Below are 18,544 nucleotides of genomic sequence, written 5' to 3'. Positions count from 1 at the left end.
GGGCTGCCCACGTGTGTCACTTACACCCCCCAGCACATCTATGGGGGGGACGCCAGCGAGCCCCGTCTCTGCAGGACAGAAAACTAGTCCGAGAGACGCTAAGCCGGCCTACAAGTTCTCCATCTCACAGGAATGGTCATTCCAGAGCAGGACTCGAACTCGTACCCACGTTTGTTATCACGGTTCTACCGTGCTTTGTGTGCTTATTTTGTGTATAATACATTTGTTTCTGGCATGAAAGGACATTTAATAAATGATCGGTTGTCTTGCCTATCTCTTTAGCTCACAATCTTTATATTTTTGAATTGTACTCTTTTCCCCTGGAGAAAGGAACGGAAAGAGCAGTGGTCAGAATGAGCTGGGGCTCCATTCTTTATCTGTTACCTCATCTCATCCAAGTCCCCAACCAGGGAGAAGGATCAAATGTCCTCTTCATATTTTAAAGAGAGGTCTCCAGTGATGGTGACTTACTCAACTCCAAAACCAAGTCTGGGGGAAGGGCACATGCAGCAACCAGAGCAGTATCATGTATAGGAAGGTGAAAAGAGCTCAGGGGGTCAGCCTGAGTTAATTTCAATCGATAAAAGAATACCACACACTAAAAATACTAGCATGCAATGGATTGGCTCTTTCTTGACATCTAGCAAGTTTCAACAGCCCATATGTAACATTATCGTGAACTAGTGAAAGGAAGAGTCCACAGATAGGGAAAATCAATGCCACAGGCAGGCTGAAACACAGGCTGGAGGAAAGGAAGGGAAAGGGCATAGTTAAGAAAAGGGGAAAGTCTGGGAAAAAGATATCATCACAAGGATTCTCAAGCATCATTCAGCAATCATAAAATCATTCATTCAAGAAAGAGTTACTTAGGTCCTATTTTGTGCAAGATTTTACAGAGGGCAAAGAAAGACCGCAGGGTCCATGGTAGCAGCAAGTGGCGGGGCTATAATACAGTTCTCATTCTGGTACTTTGCACATTTTTACTCAGTATAAAAGGAAAAAATAAAGTAAAATAATACTATGTAAACTCTACACATTGTTGAAATAAAATTAAAGAAGACCTAAATACCTGGACAGACACACCACGCATATTCCTGGATCAGATGACAGTGCTCTTGGAATGTCAGTGCTCCACAGAGCGATCCATATATTCAACGTGGTCTCGATCACAATCCCAGTGGGCTCCTATGCAGTAACTGACTAGCTGCTGCTACAATTCATATGGGAATTCGAGGGTCTCAGTAACCAAAACCTACTTGAAAAAGAAGAACATCGTGAGAGGACTTGTAATTCTCAATTTCAAAGCTTACAACTGTATCTCCAGGTGACATTAGAGGCCATTTTAACTTATTACTGTGTTTATCCTTATTTTCTAATTTCTCTACAACGAATATACCTGTTAGAATAAGAAAAATAAAAAGTAAAGTATCTTTTAAAACATGCACAAAGATTCATTCATTGGGAAAAAATTATTTTAACAATAAAGAGATAAACAAATATCTAGTGAAAAAGGACTACTTAAAAAAAGGGTGCATTTATATTTTTCATAAACTGAAAACTGAAAAACACAAACCCATCAAGTTTCTAGGGAGACAAATACAACATATCAACACTTATTTTCAAAAATTCTAATTGAACAATGAAAACTCAAGAAAGGGAATATCGTGATTGACAGCCAACTGCAAACACATGGAGAGCAAAGGCCTAGAAATCACAGTTCCTTTAAATCTTCTACTAACTCAATAGGAGAGGAAATTCCTCCCTGAGGGGACAGTGGAATCCCATGCATAAGACAGGATACACAGTACAAACTGCACTAGAATCTGGGGTGATTTTCTTAGAACAATTCTGAAGTTACAACATTGCTGAAAAAATATAAAAACACTGACAGACAGATTAAAACACACAGTCATATATATTATATAGAAACATATGAAGTCTGCTCCCATATTACATAGAAATACAAACATATTTGTGCATTTATAGGCACTGATTACTTTATCTCAGATAGAATATTTCAACTAAAACAAAAAATCAATAATACACACCTCTTGTCAAATCTACTTGAAAAGTTACTCTGCTATGTAACCATAATGTGTCTAAGATAGATCTAAAATTAGTGAGAAAGTTCTTTGTATGGTTTCTTGAATTCTTCTCAAAATTCCAAGCTTAATTTTAAAATAGATCTGAGCAGTATTTCTATATTATCTTTTCCCTTGTGAAATGAACAACATAGTCTGTTGTCCTGTTGTCAAAATTCTGTCCTTACAATGATTCACAAGCACCGTATCCTCACAAAACTGCTGGACAGCAAGGCGCTATCCAGACACTGTGACCAAACAAATGAAACACAAGGAAGTCAGTGACACTATTCTGGAGGGCATATAATCTGTGTCAACAGCGGGTTTTTATTTGATTGGTTTGATTGGGTAGCAAGATGAAATCAATCAAGTACTTTCTTCTTTGAGCATGCTGTAAGTCATGACTCTTTTCAGTGTCATGAGCAGGAAAGAGTTAAGCATGACTTGATTAGGTCAAATAGCAACAATCATCACCGGAGAGTGAGTAATAAAGAAGTTAACTGATAGCAATACTTCTGCCTACATGAGACCTAAAATAAATCTACACTGATATCCGAAAGGAAAATGAGGAGATGAGGTCCCCAAAGAGAAAATAAACTAACAAGAAATCAAAAACGGAAACAGTTTTTCATTAACGATTCCAGGAAAGAGTGGAGCATGTTGGTGAAAAGCAAAGATGTTGGGGACAAACATGAGGGTCTGAACTCCCACAGCACTGGGTAGCTGTGACACTGATACGTCAGTGAAATTTTCTGCATCTCAGTCTCCTATCCATAAACTGGGGACAAAAACCGCACCCATCTCCTAGAACGGTCCTACGAATTAAGTTATTTTATATATAAAATTTTAAATAAAATCCCTCAGATTTTATATAATACCCCAAAAGCACAAGGAACAAAGAAAACAGAGATAAATTGGAGTTCATCAAAATTTAAAACTTTGCTTCAAAGGGCACCATCCAGAGAGTGAAAAACCAATACACAGGAGAAAATTTTTTCAAATCATTTATCTGATTAGGAATTTGTATCTCCAAATGAAAAAAAAAAAAAAAACCCTACAACTCAACAATAAAAAGGCAACTAAATTAAAAGGTGAATAAAGGATCTGAAAAGGTATTTTTTAAGGAAAATATACAAATGGCCAATAAGCACAATGAAACGATGTTCAATATCATTAGCTCTAAGGGAAATCAAGTCAAAACCACTAGAAGAAACCGCTTCACACCCACAACAATAGGTTATAATAATAAAAAAATATAACAAGCACTAATGAGGACACAGAGGAAGCGGAGCAGGCAGCAGTTGCTGGTGAGGACGTAACACAGCGTGGCCACTTTGGTAAACAGCCTGGCAGGTCCTCAGGGAGTTGAAAATTTGGTTTCTGAATGACCCAGCAATTCTGCTGTCTGGGCACACACGTAAGAGAACTGAAAACAAATGTCCACATAAAAATTCCTAAAGGAATTTTCTCGGAGACACTACTCATCACAGCCAAAAAGCAGAAACAACCCAAATGCCTATCACCTGATGAATGGGTAAACAGTGGGGCCCAGCCATACAGTGGAATATTATTCAGCAATAGCAAAGCATAGAATACTGACCCAGGCCACAACGTGGACAAACATTGAAAACGTTACTCAGTGTGAAAGAAGTCAGTCACAATAGACGGTTCCACTTACATGAAGTGACTCGATTTAAATGAAATGTCCAGTACAGGCAAATCCACAGAGAGAGAAGAGTGGCTCATTGGGGCTGGGGGAGGATGGTGAAGATGGAAATATCTGCTTATGCATACGGGGCTTCCTGTTGGGGGGAAGAAAATGTTCTAAGATTGACTGGGATGCACAATTCTGGGCATAGAGTAAAAACCGCTGTACATTTTAATGGGTGAATTTTATTAAAACTGTTAAGAATAAAAGCACCTCGGGCCAGTACCTTCCCATAGTAAATGCAAATTGCTAAATTTTATTACAGGAAGAAGAAACTGCCTTCAGCATGAAAGCAGGAGATCAGCAAATGTGAGTTAACCGAAATTGGACAAGAGCATTTCACTTGAAACAGTTGCTGAGTGTACACGAAATATTCAGAAATAGGAAAATTAGTTTCACATCATGAAGAAGCATTCTGCTTCAAATGCAGATCAAGGATTTGGCAAGCCCAGCTGCTAGAAATGACCAGAGAAGAAACCTGTTCTGTAAAACAAGCACCAGAGCCAGCAAGGAAGTGGTGATGAGGAAAGCAGGTGGCCGAAAATCTGGAACAGTTTGCTACAATTAATTTCTCCACTGAAAATTCAAAAATAAAATAAAAGTGATGTAATGCTCTGTTGACCTCACGTGAATGGGCTTCCTTCTGTTCTCGACTGTTCTGTAACCCCGATTGAGAGACTCTTGAGAATCAGCATGGCTCCTGGGAGTCCCCAAATGACTGCCAACCAGCACCCTGACCACCATCACATCTGCCAGGGTGGAATTGCAGAGAAGAGACCAACTTCTGAAAGGAAATGTTGTCAAGGGAAGAAAAGGCTGCAGTCAGTCCTGGGACAGAGGCCCTCTGAGCAGAGGCCAGAAGGCTTCAGGTGAACTGCAGTGGCTCTGGGGCAAGAAGGGACCACGGGGGAGCATATCTCAATTCTCTCCTCTCTCTCCCTCGGGTAGGAGAGATAAAGCCTGCATACTTCTCACCTGGAACTGTGGCATCTGGCTGGCAGAAGTCTTAACAGCACGGAATGATTATTCAAGGATCTGTGTAAAAAGTCAAGAAATCGAGAGGTAGTAGGGAGCCAACTCCACGAGCCTCTCAAATGCTCCCATATTTATTGTGTATAATCAAAGGAAAAATTCATCAACAGTTGTGAGATAGTAAGGAGGAACTTCGGGAAAGAAGGGATGAGGCAGAGATTGTAAAATCCACAATGAGTACAAAGGATTAATGTATCTTTAGGGAAGTCATGGGGTGAGGGGAACAAGATACATTTTTATATATGTGAATTACAAAGCAGACCACCAGACCAGTCAGGTCCTTGTTTTGGGGATAATAGACTATCAAACAGCACACAAGCCCAGCGTTTATTGCTGAGGGCCACGGTCCTTGCTTTGCAACCAGCAGAGTGCTATCTAAAACCTCAACTATGCAAGCAAAGCATTGTCTCTGCTTTTTAAGGCAAGGAGACTGGTGTGAGGATGCACAGGCACTTGCTTGTAAAGCAGTTTCTAACCATATTTTTTTCTTATCAAAGTTCACAGCCGGCTGGTGTGTGCTACAGTTTGTTAAACCAATCATGGGCTTTCACATGGAACCATTATGAAGGACACCCTAGGATGACAAATCCTGCCTCTGGGTCTTTTCCTGCCATCTTCAGCCACTCTAGCAGGGTCTAGGCACATCCGTGAATAACGATCCTACAGAACCACCCACACTCTTAAATACTGGTGCTTGAAAATTAATTTTAGCTCTACACAACTTACCGTAGAAAAGTTTCAGAAATAAAAGATATGATATCCCTTTTATATCTCATCATATTACTGATTTTTCTGATTGCTCTAAGCTGCTTCTACTTGGTAAAGCACATAATTCTACAGATGAACTCAGTAATTTCCATTGGGCATATCTATCCATTTTGGGCCCGCTAACTACTATTGGTCAAATATCGATACACTTAATTGATTTATTTGTTTATCAATTTCAGCCGGGACGAGAGGGAGTGTCACTCTTTTCCTCAGCCCACCCTCAACACTTTTCTCATCAACTCAGGACTCCTGAAAACAAAACAAATTATTTGTTTCCCTTCTACTCTTTCCACAAACACAACAGGAAACATCAGCCTGGAGAAAGAATTCAACACAAATGTTAAAACAAAAATCTACAAACCTGCAGCAACTCCATCTCCGAATCATGATACACAATGAAATGAGAGTAAGTGTGTCAGGCACAAAGCAGGCGTGAGCCTGACCACCTCATTTCTATTCTTCAAAGGAAGGAAGGTTTTTGTATTTTTTTATCATTCTTTGTCATTGTTTCTGATTATGCCAAAAAATATTTTATGAAATAATTATGCACTTCAATAACAGATTTTTATTGTATCAAGTATAGATGGCATTCAGAGGGGATAGGAAAACCCAGCTCTGTAAAAAATGCAAAATTTCTTCCCCTGTTAAGAACACGTATACAAAATGCCACAGAGAATTCAAATTCTTGTGGAGAGGAGCAAAAGCCACAGAACAAAAGCAAAGTCATTACAATGAGTCAATTCAAAATTCACTGGACAAACATGCTTAATGCATTCAAAGAATTTTAAAGGCACACTGCAAACCATTCACTTAATGATCTACAGGCTATAGGAAGCATTTCCCTCTTTAAAAGACAACAGAAATCAATAGGGTGCCCCAACAAACAAGGACCAAAGAACAATCAGGTTTTTAACGGTTCTCATAAATCAGCATGTTCTAAACATCAAAATCCAGAAATTTTAAACATTCATTCAAACCACAATGAAAAAAGCATTCCAAAAAAAAAAAAAACAAAAACAAAGAAACTAAGCACACAGATCATGTACATAGATTAATAAGCATGTCTTGTACAGCTGGAAGAAAGTACAGGCTATAGCCTTTTACTTGAAAAATAAAACTACTTTTAAAGATAACTGCTAAAACACATTTCACCATTCATGTTGCCTTCAAAAATCTGAGGCACTTGTATCTGATCAGAAAAGCAATTCTGAGTAATAGTATGTTACAATTCAGCGCCAGTTTGCTTTAGAAGGAAAAAGAAAAGCTACTGTTCCTCAAATCCTGCACAGAGTGTAGTGCCTCAAGGCCTCTTTCTCCTCCCGTTTTCTAAGCTCATGCTCCCCAACCCTTCTGAAACAAGTATGACAACCTCTTATTTCCAATATGCCAAATGACAAAAGAATATCAATTTATTTGTGTAAATATATGCCTACACCTTGAACTTGAGGAGAAAGGTATCAGAAGTCTATATGGAACTTATTTCTACCTTCCTGAAATCACACACACAAACGTTCACACAGAAACAGACACATACCTCCTGGATTACTGGACACTTCACAAGCTTAGGAATTCCAACTTCTAGAAGATAACTTTGTAGTTAGTTTAAAATACAATTCTGTCAGCTTTTGAAAGCCTTGATCATCTGCTAAACCATCCAAATATCAAAGAGACCCAATTAGCCTTCTCTGTAGAATGTAATTTCCATTGATGGCAAAACAGACCCTAAGAAGTACTGGATCAAAGACTCGTGTTTATCACTACCTATGATCGTTTTTAAGCACATTAACAGATTCAGAAATGTATCTCAACAACATTTATTCTTATTGAAATAGCATACGTGTTCAATTGTCTATACAGAGACTAGGTCCCATGATGGTGTTTAAGATCTATTTTGTGTATTGCAATATTTATTTTCAAGTGTAGACAAGGAGGGTGTGTATTACTCAGTTGTAGAGCACCTACTTAGCATGCACAATGTCCTGGCTTCAATCCCCAGTACCTCCAAAAAAATAAATAAAAATAAGTGCATATTTAAAAATAAGAATAAAGTTATAAAAAAATACAGACTAAAAACCACTGCAATCTAGCTGCTACAATTATACTAAAAAAACAAGGGTTTCTATCAAACACTGACTAAATGCCAATCACAGAGACAAACACAAATCACACCTGACAACCATCACGTGTGATTCTCAGCTAACCTACTAAGTAAACACGGATGAGAAACCCGGCACTGCGGATGAGGAGACGGATCTCGGAAGAGCCATGGACGCTGACCGTCCTGCTCCCCGCGACAACACGTCAGCCCAGGGCAAGCGCTGACAGAGCTGCTCTGAGGGGACACCCAGCTGCATGGAGCCTTGGGGCACTGGGGAGTCCCAGAAAACACTAAAAATTGTTCAGTGAAAAACCAGCTCAAATATATTACATTGTGCCGCATCCTTTAAACAGGGAACATGACTGAGACATTTTGATGCCTCCGTGTCCTTTCCGCCATCATCAATTATTTGCCCTCTCAGCGTGACCAGTGATGAACTGGACCCCATATGAAGTGCACTCAGATGGCAGAGTTTTTAAAGCTGTATTATGAAGTTTGTAAGACTCTGTCTATGCCTCACACAGGCGGTCATCCATCACTTCTCACCGGTATGGACGTACCACCTGAAATCACTCCTTTCTCCTTTTTAAAATCCCTTCATCTAATCCAGACTTTTCAACAGCAAAGCAGCAGCTCAACCACAGACAGTGGACAGCTTCTCACCAAATGGACTCGAACAGCCCATCGGACTACCTGGAAGCCCTTTTCTTCTATTAAACCCACTTCCGGGTACTTCATCATTTTCTGATTGGTGGAATAGGCCACCGACTGGCCTACTCAGAGAGCTCCCAGCCTCACATCCGAGGATGGGAGAGGGCCCTGCTCTTGGGAGAAATCAGTGAGGAAGGCCGACATCCTCCAGCCAGGTCTGCACGGGTAGAAGTGCGACAGTGTGCTCAGAAATTATACCGTTAGCATCCCTGGGCTCCAATGGACTGGTTTCACATTAACCAAACTCATGACACACTGATGCAAGAAAACCAGAAACTTATTAATGTAACAGAAGAAGTGAAACTATAAACCAGACTGAAATATCAGAGTTCAAACATGCGTACATTTTTTCCTCCACAGCCCAAACACGGGCAGGCAGTCACATGGCAACCATGGACAGAAGCATAGCAGGAAGGATTTCTAGATTAACTCAATGGACTAAATTTCTGTTATACCAACAGATCTACTGCCTAGAAAATAATTAACGCTAATCACAGTGCACACTTCGTGGACAGTGGCCGAGACATGACAGTGAGCACCTGTGTAACTCTCCTTTCCCTGTCCTTTCTGGGCTAACTGATGCAAAGTGGTACAAAGATTCAGGGATGCAGATACCTCTAAACACCCAAAGCCCATCTCTGGGGGCCTCAAAACCAGACAGCCAGGGTTTAAATACCAGCTCTGCCACTTACTAGCTCTGTGACCTTGGCCAACTTACTTACCCTCTCCGTGCCGAAATTTCCACACTGTAAAACTGGGATAACAATCAATCCTTCCTTACTCACTTGTTGAGAAGATTGAAGGATTCATTTCTGTAAAACTCTCAGAAAAGAATGTAGCACATTTTTGTTGTTCAACAAATGTCAACTTAATATAAAAGTGATTTACATGTTTCCCTTCTAATAATATTATGTGTTTCCTGGCTAGTATAAGTCCCAAAGAAAATCCTTATTTCTCCTTTTATAAACTCTTGGGGAGCACCTTCCCATTCCATCCCACCACCTGTTTAAACTAGGGAGGTGATGCCTCCTCCCCACTCCTCTGGGCCATGGAGAGTGCTTCTCCCTTCATACCCCTGGCCGCTGGATCACAGCTAGCCCTCGTCACACTAACAGGGTGAGGTGTGAGTCCGGGGAGACAAGCAGGGAATGTGAAACCCTACCTTTCCCTCCAGTGTTGGTCACCATTGGGAAGCACCTGGGATGCTCAGCTCCATGTCAGGACAGCCCTGTGCATGAAGCGGCAGGTCCTCTCAAGGGAAGGCTCGCTGTGGCCCAGAGTTACCTGGGACAGGGTGAGTCTCTAATTCTGGGACACAGTATCATGACACACATTTTCCCACAGCCCTGAAGTTCATGGAGAACGTGGCTTCATCAGTAACAAAGAAGACATTTATCGCCTGCCTACTCTTTTGTGTCATCTCTCAGTTGGCTGCTGGAGACAACATGCATATAAGTATTGGATCCCCATAGGCCCCAACATATATGAAGTAACAAAAAATTCTGTGGCTTAACGTTGGTTCAGGGTGACTGTATAACAGTTCTGACTCTGCTGATGCTTAATTATGGGTATAGGAACTATGGAACCTCCTCAAATATCTTTCATCATAAAGCCAGCTTTTCTTGTTTTCCTGTTTCTTAGTAATTGACAAAGACTATAAAATGATGGCTTCACACCAAACAGCAGCTAAAGATTATGAGCCCTCTTGACATACCCACTGTGGTAAACCCTTTACATAATTTCTAATTCTCACAATTCTACAAAGAAGATACCAACGTCCCAATCTCTCAGACGAGGGAAAAACTCAGAACGAACTGACTCAGGCTCACATGGCTCAGTGGCAGCGCGTGCACGCAAACCCAAGTCAAAAAACTACACCCCTTCCTATATGTACCAAATCTCCTACCACCAATTAACACACAGCAATGGGGTCAATACTCAGGGAACCCAGCACACTTTTCAGATTTAAGGTGCTCCAGAGGCCGCTACTAGCTGTTTTATAAATTCTCTGCTCACTGGTTTCTAACACTGGAAGAAAAGTCCGATTTTGCCATTGTTTACACAGCAAGTCTGAGATGTTCACAGCGAGATGACAGAATAAAAGTAATATATAAGCAGAACAATTTTTCCAGGTAGTGAGACATAATGGACATTGTGCTATTCTGAAGCATCAAGCAAAGAAATCAAAACAAAATAACGTTGTTTAAGCCTTCTTTAATAAACAGGAAAATTAAGACGGTAAGAAGGTGCAACAAGCGCCACCTATGGCTAAAAAGACCTTCCAGGTTGCCAGGAAGCATGCAACACAAAATTGCCTGTAGGATCAGAAACGAGAATCAGATAAATAAAAGCTTCTGTAGCACATACTGCACTTTGCTTCGGGGGAAGCGAGGGTAACACAGTATTTAATCTGATATTGCTAATACTCCTGAATATAAACAAAAGACACAGGCTCATGGAAACTCATCTTAGAAGAGGAAAGAATCCAGTCCAGCCACTTCATTTTACAGGAGGGGAGACTGAGACATGGGATCTGTCCTCCTTGCAATCGGCAGCAAATCTCTCCTAGGCCTCATGTCTTGCACTGTAGCAAAAACGAACAGATTTGTACTAGGCCTATATTCATAAAAGCCGCGTCTGTTTTTTCCTAAAGTAGGTTATCTAAGTATCTTGCAACATACTTCTCAAAATCCAGGAAATCATACGTTTGTTGAAATACAAAAACATTTATTTACATAATAAAACAGCATGAGCTTTATTGTCTCTATTAAAAAAGTTACATGTCATATCAATGTTTTGATATTTTAAACCTGTTAAGAGTGCAGGAAAAAAGATCAAAATTTTCTTTAATCACAAAAGAGAGAAGCTTATTCCCTGAAAATGATCAATGTGGATGTCAGAATCCAACGAATTTAAGTGTCTGAGTGGATGGTTACACGGCAACATGACATCTGAGTTCTAACAATACACATTCTGTGTAAATAATCTTCAAGGTCGTCTGCTTAAGGCAATTTAACTAGTCCCTGTCTCACTAGAATGATACAGATTTCATTAAAACTTCATAGTGCACTAAAAAATAAATGAATCCTTGTTACTTTAAGCCATATTCATATATATCATATATATACATATTAAATATGCATCAGTAATAAGCCACCCTCTTTAGTATTCAGAGTTGATCCTTCTAAAATATCTGTCATTGTGACAGCACATTTTTACTAAGCACCTCTTGAGTTCTTTCTATACAAGGCTACTAACTCTCACAGTCAGACAAGTTAAACGATATTACTCAAATTTAACAAATGAGGAAATGTACTTAAGCCATGAAAACAACTTATATATATATCATCAGGAAAGAAAAGAATAAAGAGTTTCTTAAAATATTCACTGACAATCTTTTCTTCCATATTAAGACTACATAAAACCAATTCATTCTTTGTAAGTATTTCTGTCAATAAGGGCCACTAGAGAAAAACAAGTAACATCATCAGCAGTGGTTGGACTTTCAAAGCCCCCTTCTCATTTGCACTAGAATTATTTTTAATGTTTTGTTTTTAGTGCTTACAGAGCACTAAAATACATAAAAATTAACTTTTTATGCCACTACCTGAGAATTAAACATCTGTGAAAATGTACAATTTTAATTTATGCCACTCTGTCTCACATTCTCACTGGTGTCTCCACTTTGAAGGCCTCATCAGGCTGAGATCACTAAAATCGGCCATTTATGGAGTCACAGGAGTTCGGGTAACCACTCAACGGGAGGCTGATTAGAGAAGCAATTAAGAATGAATCCTGTGCAGCCTGGGTTCCAGCACCGAGCTAGCCACCGACAGCTGCGTGTGATTTGGGACAATCTTCTCCATCTCTCAATCCCTCAGCTGCAAAAAAGGAGACACTGATACCTACCGTCAAACACCTGCTATGAAGTAAAACATGAGGAAAGTATTTTAGCCTTAGGGAGGTGTCCACTCAGAGAGAGTTTGGTCATTATGATGATGAGGATGTCTGTTAATAAATTGAGCTAGACCAAAAAGGAGAAATCACCTTAAAGGAGAAACATTTTAAGCCAATGAACATTTCCTTTTGGATGGATTGCAGAATATACTATTCATTTTTTTAATAAACCAAGTTTTGCCCATTAATAATAGATTTACAGGTTCATGGACAAGTCTCCAGAAAAAGAATTAGAGGCCTCTAACCTCTGAATACTAAGAAAGTAAATTTTAAAAAAAATCAGGGGGGAGATTATACCTCATTTGGGAGAGTATGTGCTTAGCATGCATGAGGCCCTCAGTTCAGTCCACACTAACTCAATTTAAAAACTTTTTTTTTTAAGAAATGGAGAATTAAAGCAAAAAGATGGAGGGATACGGAAATTTTTTAGAGACTCATCTCAGATTTAGGGTGGGGAAAAAACCATCCATTTCTCAGAGGAAATCTTGAGAACTATGTAAACTGAATCTGAGATGTCCAGTCTTCTAACATTATTCATGAATTCATATTACCAAGTCTTAAAACTACCTGATAACCCACAGTTGTGATACTGATCATAACAGCTGCCAACACGGATCTAGCTCTGGCTAGGAATGCTCTGTTCTGACATCTCTGCCCCTGAGGCCTCACCAGGCTGAGAGCACTAAATTCAGTCATTCATGAGCATCTCCTGTACGTCCTCCCTTTGTGCTCCTCACTCTCCCCTCACCAGCCCCTCTGAGTGAAACACTGTTATCATCATCCCCAACCGCAGATAAGGCCACTGATGCACAGAGACTTAACCCTTTCCAGGTCATATTGGCATTAAAGGACGTCTGTATTTCTGCTGTTTTGCTTTTGACAAAGGAATCTGAGATATCAATTCAAGGGAGACTGTTAAATAATAAACTCTGTCAGGTCTTCATCTCAAAGAGCAGATACTATAAATTCCTGATGTAGGATGAGGCTGCCGCCACAAATGACTCAGCTTGAAATTAATATCCAAGATGAAGCAGCGGATACACGTAAATATTCACGATTGTCAACTCCAATCACGGGTCTGGGCCCTTCACTGCCTGAACTGGGGTGAATACTCCACCCGTGTCAGGGAGGGAAGCGCGGATTTTCCAGGTCTCCCCAAGGCTTCACGGGCTATTTCCCCCCACAGACTGTCCTCAACAATTAAAAAGCTCTCAAGATTTTTACATCATGCAAAACTGAAATACATTTCTGCAGATGGAGCACTTTCTCAGGCTTAAATTTATTTTGCCTACACTCAGCAGGGGAGGTAAAAGAAACAAGACTCTGCAAAGTCTCTGATTCTCACCACTCACACTAGTAGAAAGGCCACTGCACAAGATGAATCTTCAGAGTGCAGGGTGAGAAGAAAATAAAGCCGCCCCCAACCACAGGCACTCCCAGAGACAGAGCTCAGCAGTCTTCTGCACACTCACGGTTGTGCAGCCCTCATCACCATCTATTTCCAGAAAACTTCATCACCCCAAAAGAATCCCCCTGTCACTAGCAGTCACTCCCTAACCCCCCTCCACCTAGCCCTTTGCAAACTTCACCTGCTCTCCGCCTCTGCATGTGCCTATTCTGGGCATTTAAGATCACTGAAGTCAACAATATGTGGCCGTGTGTGTCTGCTTCCTTTCACTTAACATGATCTTGTCAAGGCTCGTCCATGTTGAAGTGGTATCAGCATCTCTTTTTTTGTTTTGAAAACGTTAAAGTTTATTAGAGGGTTGTAAGTAGTATCAAAAAGAGTAGAGTGGAGCATAAGTGTGTTTCAAAGAGAAAAGGGCAGGTTGAGCAGTCAGAGTGGACTTCCCAGAAGAGGTGGCCTTTTTCATTTTCCTCTTTTTTTTTTTATTCACTCTTACGTCTGAATAATGTTTCACTAAATGGAGATTCTACATTCTGTTCATCCATTCAGCAGCTATGTATGGACGAGGTCCAGAAGGATGAGTGTATGACGCGACTTGCAGGGATGGCATTTAAGCAAAGGGCAAGATGTGCTTTCAAAAAAAGCCAACAAACAGAGGCGCAAGGAAATTCAGTGCTTTTCTGAGCAAAGTGCATGCTTGCTTCGGCAGGACAACCGTGCAGGGCTGGGGCGGATATTGGCAGGAATCACGGCGTGGGAGTCAACTGAGAAGACTCCCCACTGCACGCAGCTCAGCCAAATCTCCTCCCTCATCCTGTATTGTTAGAGCCATGTTTCTAGGTTTCTCTTATTTCAAGTAATAGCACTTTAACTACATATGTGATCATCTGCATCAGACCACTTTGCCTCCAAGGCACAGAAAATTATTCACTAACCGGAGCAGCTCCAGCACATAACCGTGATGGATTAGGGAGTCCTGCAGCATCCCAGCCTGCATGCACAAACCCCACATGTGCCCTGGTGATGTCCGGAAAATTAAACGCATTGGAAATATCTCACTGCTGGTACACGACATCTGCCCTCAAATTGCCCCAAACTCATGCTGGCAAAGCACTACTCAGCCCTCTCACTACAAAAGAAAAAAAAATGCTAAGAAGGCAAATTTAGGCTCTTCCATTGAAAACCAGCAACCATCACTGCCAGTATCTGATGTGGAATGCTCCTGACTTCTAAAACCACTGCGCCGTTACTTTTCAAATGTGGAAGTCATATATGTATACCACGTAGATGATATTACAGTAGGATTTTTCTTTTCAATATTTCCAGTTGCAACATTAGCACAAGAAAGTTTATGTTTCAGCTTTAATAAAATCAATTATCTTCCACTTTCTTAATTTTGAACCTATTATTATTTTATAAATGGATCTATGCTGAATAATATAAACAAACTGTTTGAATTCTGCAAACAAGACCTTTATGACCTCACTATTTCAGAGCAAACTTTAATGATGTTTTGAGAGGTGGGGCCTGGGGTGCTCACTAAGAGCTCTTTAAATACTGACAAGGATGTACTATTAAGTAATGCAAAGGCTCTAACTCCACATTAGCTCAGAAACCAAAGAATCTACACCAAAGCCTTACTTTATCATTTTTAAATTTTGCTATTCTTTGGAATATTAAATTTCTTTAAAGATATGATTTTTTTTTTGAGAAAGACAACAGCTGTATTAAATTTCCTCTCACCAAGAAAGCAATCTTTATCAAGAATAAATACCCCATGGAAATCGAAATGACGGGAGGTTTCTAGCTAAGTGAACATGCAGATCTGAACAGAAATATAAATCCTATCAGATCTCACTCGAACCAGCTCAACAAAGTCCTGGGCTACCCTGGAACTTAGCTCTTCTGTTCCAAAAGTTGGCTGAGCTAAGATCACCACACAAGGCAGGGAAGGAGAGAAGAGGAAAGTCCACCTGGCAGCCTCCATCTCTTTTCTTCCAGCCAAAAGTCGCCTCTCGGGCGACCCTGATAACAAGCCCTCCCCATAAGGAAATCCGGCATCCACACTGCCCCTGCCGTCCCCAAGCAGATATGATGCCCCTCTCCCAGCCTGTGAATGGTCTTCTACTGGCCCCCCAGTTGGTGGCACCCTCCCCTTCTTCCCCGCTACACACACACACACCCAGAGCAACGGCAGCCTTCCCAAATCACAAATTTGACTACATCACCCCACTTCAATCCCTTCAGAGGCTCCCTGGTGGAATTCTAGCTCCGCCCCCGACACTGCTCACCCAGCCTCACCCCAGTTCCCAGGTCCCCAGTGACCTCAGGGACCCCCTGTCCTGCTCCTACTTCCCACTTGCCTCCAGGCTCATTTTGATTGTTTCCAAGGAAGACTTCCCTCCCTCCAACCTCCGCAACTTGTTCCTCTATTCCTAGAACATTCTAGGCTAAGTCAACTTCTGACACTGCTAAGCTCACAAGAAGCAAATACATTTTGCTTACTAATGTGGGTCCACCCACTCTCTCCTAGACACACAGAAGTGCGCGTGTTATGAATAAATGAATGACGGGGTGGATCTCAAAGGGACAGACAGACCTGCTCTCGCCCGTCCCGACCCTTCTGTCTGTAGAATATCAGAAGCAAAACAAGAAGTACCTTTCCTGAGGGTCACTTCCTGCTGACACCCTTCACTGCCTCCAGTGTCTGTTCAAATAAACCCAACGTCTTCCAAAGCACTTCACCCCTGGCTCTCTCCAGGGTCCTCCAAAGCAGGGGAACACTCCACCCTGGACCACACAGGGCACTCTCCCAAGGTCCCCACCCCACAAGCCTCCAGGCCTCTGCCCGGGCTGCACCTGCCACCTGAGCCACACTCTAGACTCCTTCTCCTGGCTGACACTTACTCTGTCCTCACGATTGAATGTAGAGCCCATTTCTTCCAGGAAGTCCTCTCTGATAATGTCCTTTAGGTCTTGGCAGGGCTCCATCTATAGCAACAGTACATGGTGACCAACTGGGTGTTTGCCCACTCCTTTGAAACCACGAACTCTTGGGGGCCACGTGGGAAGGAGTGAGAGATTACAAGAAGGGTGGGGGAAGCAAAAAGCAAAAATCACAGCCCAAGTCCCAAATTCAAGGATTCTTTCTCAGAAAAAAGTATAAACTATTTCACACCTGTGCAATTTGGCTACTATTTTTGTGGCTTGTGGACAGCAAGAGCTTGGTGTTCTAGTCCAAAACCCGGGTTACATGCAAAGAAATGTATATATTCATATCCAAAGGAAACCAGAGCTGTTCAACAACAGTTTGCAGTTAGAATAGAAAGGAACTTTGATAAAGGCAATCTCTCTCTCCCTCTTCTTTCTTTTCTGGCATCATATAATTTTAGAAGTATTTGCTTGACTAAGAGATGGCTACAGCCCGTGATTCTGCACTGGAGTGTTTGGGGCTGAGGAAGCCCAAATTACATTCACTGCGTAAATGCAATCACACCAAAACACTGATAGGTGCCGTGGTGGTGGAGCTGACGTTCCAAAGCAGGCAACCTTACTCTGTAAGAGAACTCTAAATAGAAAGTAAGAATTGCAATGTTCTGTACTCAATTTCATTCGATATATGGGTCATTAACTGATAGAATATCTTCACTAATGTAACCCAAAAATAAATTGTCAACGTCGATTTTCTTCATCTGACCGCTTTATGCTAACATTGGTTATCAAACCCTCACTCCATATGGAAAGCTCAGGCCTATGCTGCAGCAGTTACATCCCGTGGAATAAAGCCGATCAAGGGAGAACTGGAGAGTTTCCCTTCTGAAGCTGCTGAGTCTGGATTTGCACCTGTACGTCATTTGCAACCACGTCATCGGCAAGGAGTAAGACCTTACCTCTGTGGGGCGAAAAGCACTGCGGTGCTTCTGAACCATCAAAGAACACTGAGCTTTGTGAAACTGTCCTGAGACACTTAAATCGTATTTTTTGTGAAAGGCTCCAAAACTGACCCAATTCACCAATCCAGGTCAACAGAGAGGTACCGGAATTAGTAGAGAGAACATGCCCTTGAAGTCTGACAAGGCCCTGCTTGAATCCTGCTACAGCATTGACTAGCCGCTAAACGGACCAATTCCTTAACCCCTCTGAGAAGTCTTCCCAATCCGCAAAAGGGAGCTGCCATCGCCCACCTGGGAGGCATGGATGAGAATGCAACACGCAAGTAGGGCTGCCGACTGGTACCTGACACGGGGACTGATTAGCTTCCCTCCGCTGCCCTTCTCCCCCTTTAAACTTGCACTGTTCCCCCTGGTAAGGATCAAACCCCGGGAAAGGACTGCCCGAATCTTCTGTGTATCCCTGAATACATGCATTACCCTTAGGAGGCCAGAAAAACAACTGCCTCCTCCCCAGTCACTATCAATGTTCTTAAGAGTCTGGGTATTTTTAACTCAAATTTTCAGGGAGACTATTCCAGAACTTTGCACGCACCATTCTCCAGGTTGGCTCCCCTCCCAGTGCCCATCTATTCTCACCTCAGATCCTCTGATTGCCTTCTGTTCATTGGAAAGCAAGTCCAGTAGGGTGGCGACTCCCAAGGACGCCCTCCCTCCCTCACAGGTGAGTGTGACTAATTTCTCCCCACTCCAACTCCAGCTTCTTAGAAGTCTAACCTCCAGGACCCTGCAGAATCTGCATCTTCCCAAGACACACACGTGGCCACGACCCTCCTTTCAGATTTCTTCCAGGCTGGCCCTGCCCAACCCCCGGCCCCTTAAGGATAAATG

At 41.7% G+C, this 18,544-nt stretch overlaps 1 protein-coding gene across 6 annotated transcripts in view; it reads right to left on the bottom strand.

Moving 5' to 3' along the window:
• The window catches only part of LOC141575153 (uncharacterized), a 195,240-nt gene that overhangs the window by 88,055 nt on the left and 88,641 nt on the right, over positions 1 to 18,544 (bottom strand). For 5 of the 6 annotated variants that reach the window (XM_074353755.1, XM_074353758.1, XM_074353756.1 and 2 more), the window contains exon 25: positions 1,070 to 1,252. The gene's annotated coding sequence lies outside the window, so the exon portion shown is untranslated. Of the gene's footprint in view, positions 1 to 1,069; positions 1,253 to 3,759; positions 3,884 to 4,411; positions 4,574 to 4,764; positions 4,825 to 18,544 lie in introns of all 6 variants that reach the window. The other variant, XM_074353754.1, reaches the window with a different exon arrangement.

The sequence above is a fragment of the Camelus bactrianus genome, chromosome 26 (genome assembly GCF_048773025.1).
Source record: "Camelus bactrianus isolate YW-2024 breed Bactrian camel chromosome 26, ASM4877302v1, whole genome shotgun sequence".
Classification (NCBI taxonomy): domain Eukaryota; kingdom Metazoa; phylum Chordata; class Mammalia; order Artiodactyla; family Camelidae; genus Camelus; species Camelus bactrianus.
This window is presented reverse-complemented; position numbering and strand designations above follow the sequence as displayed.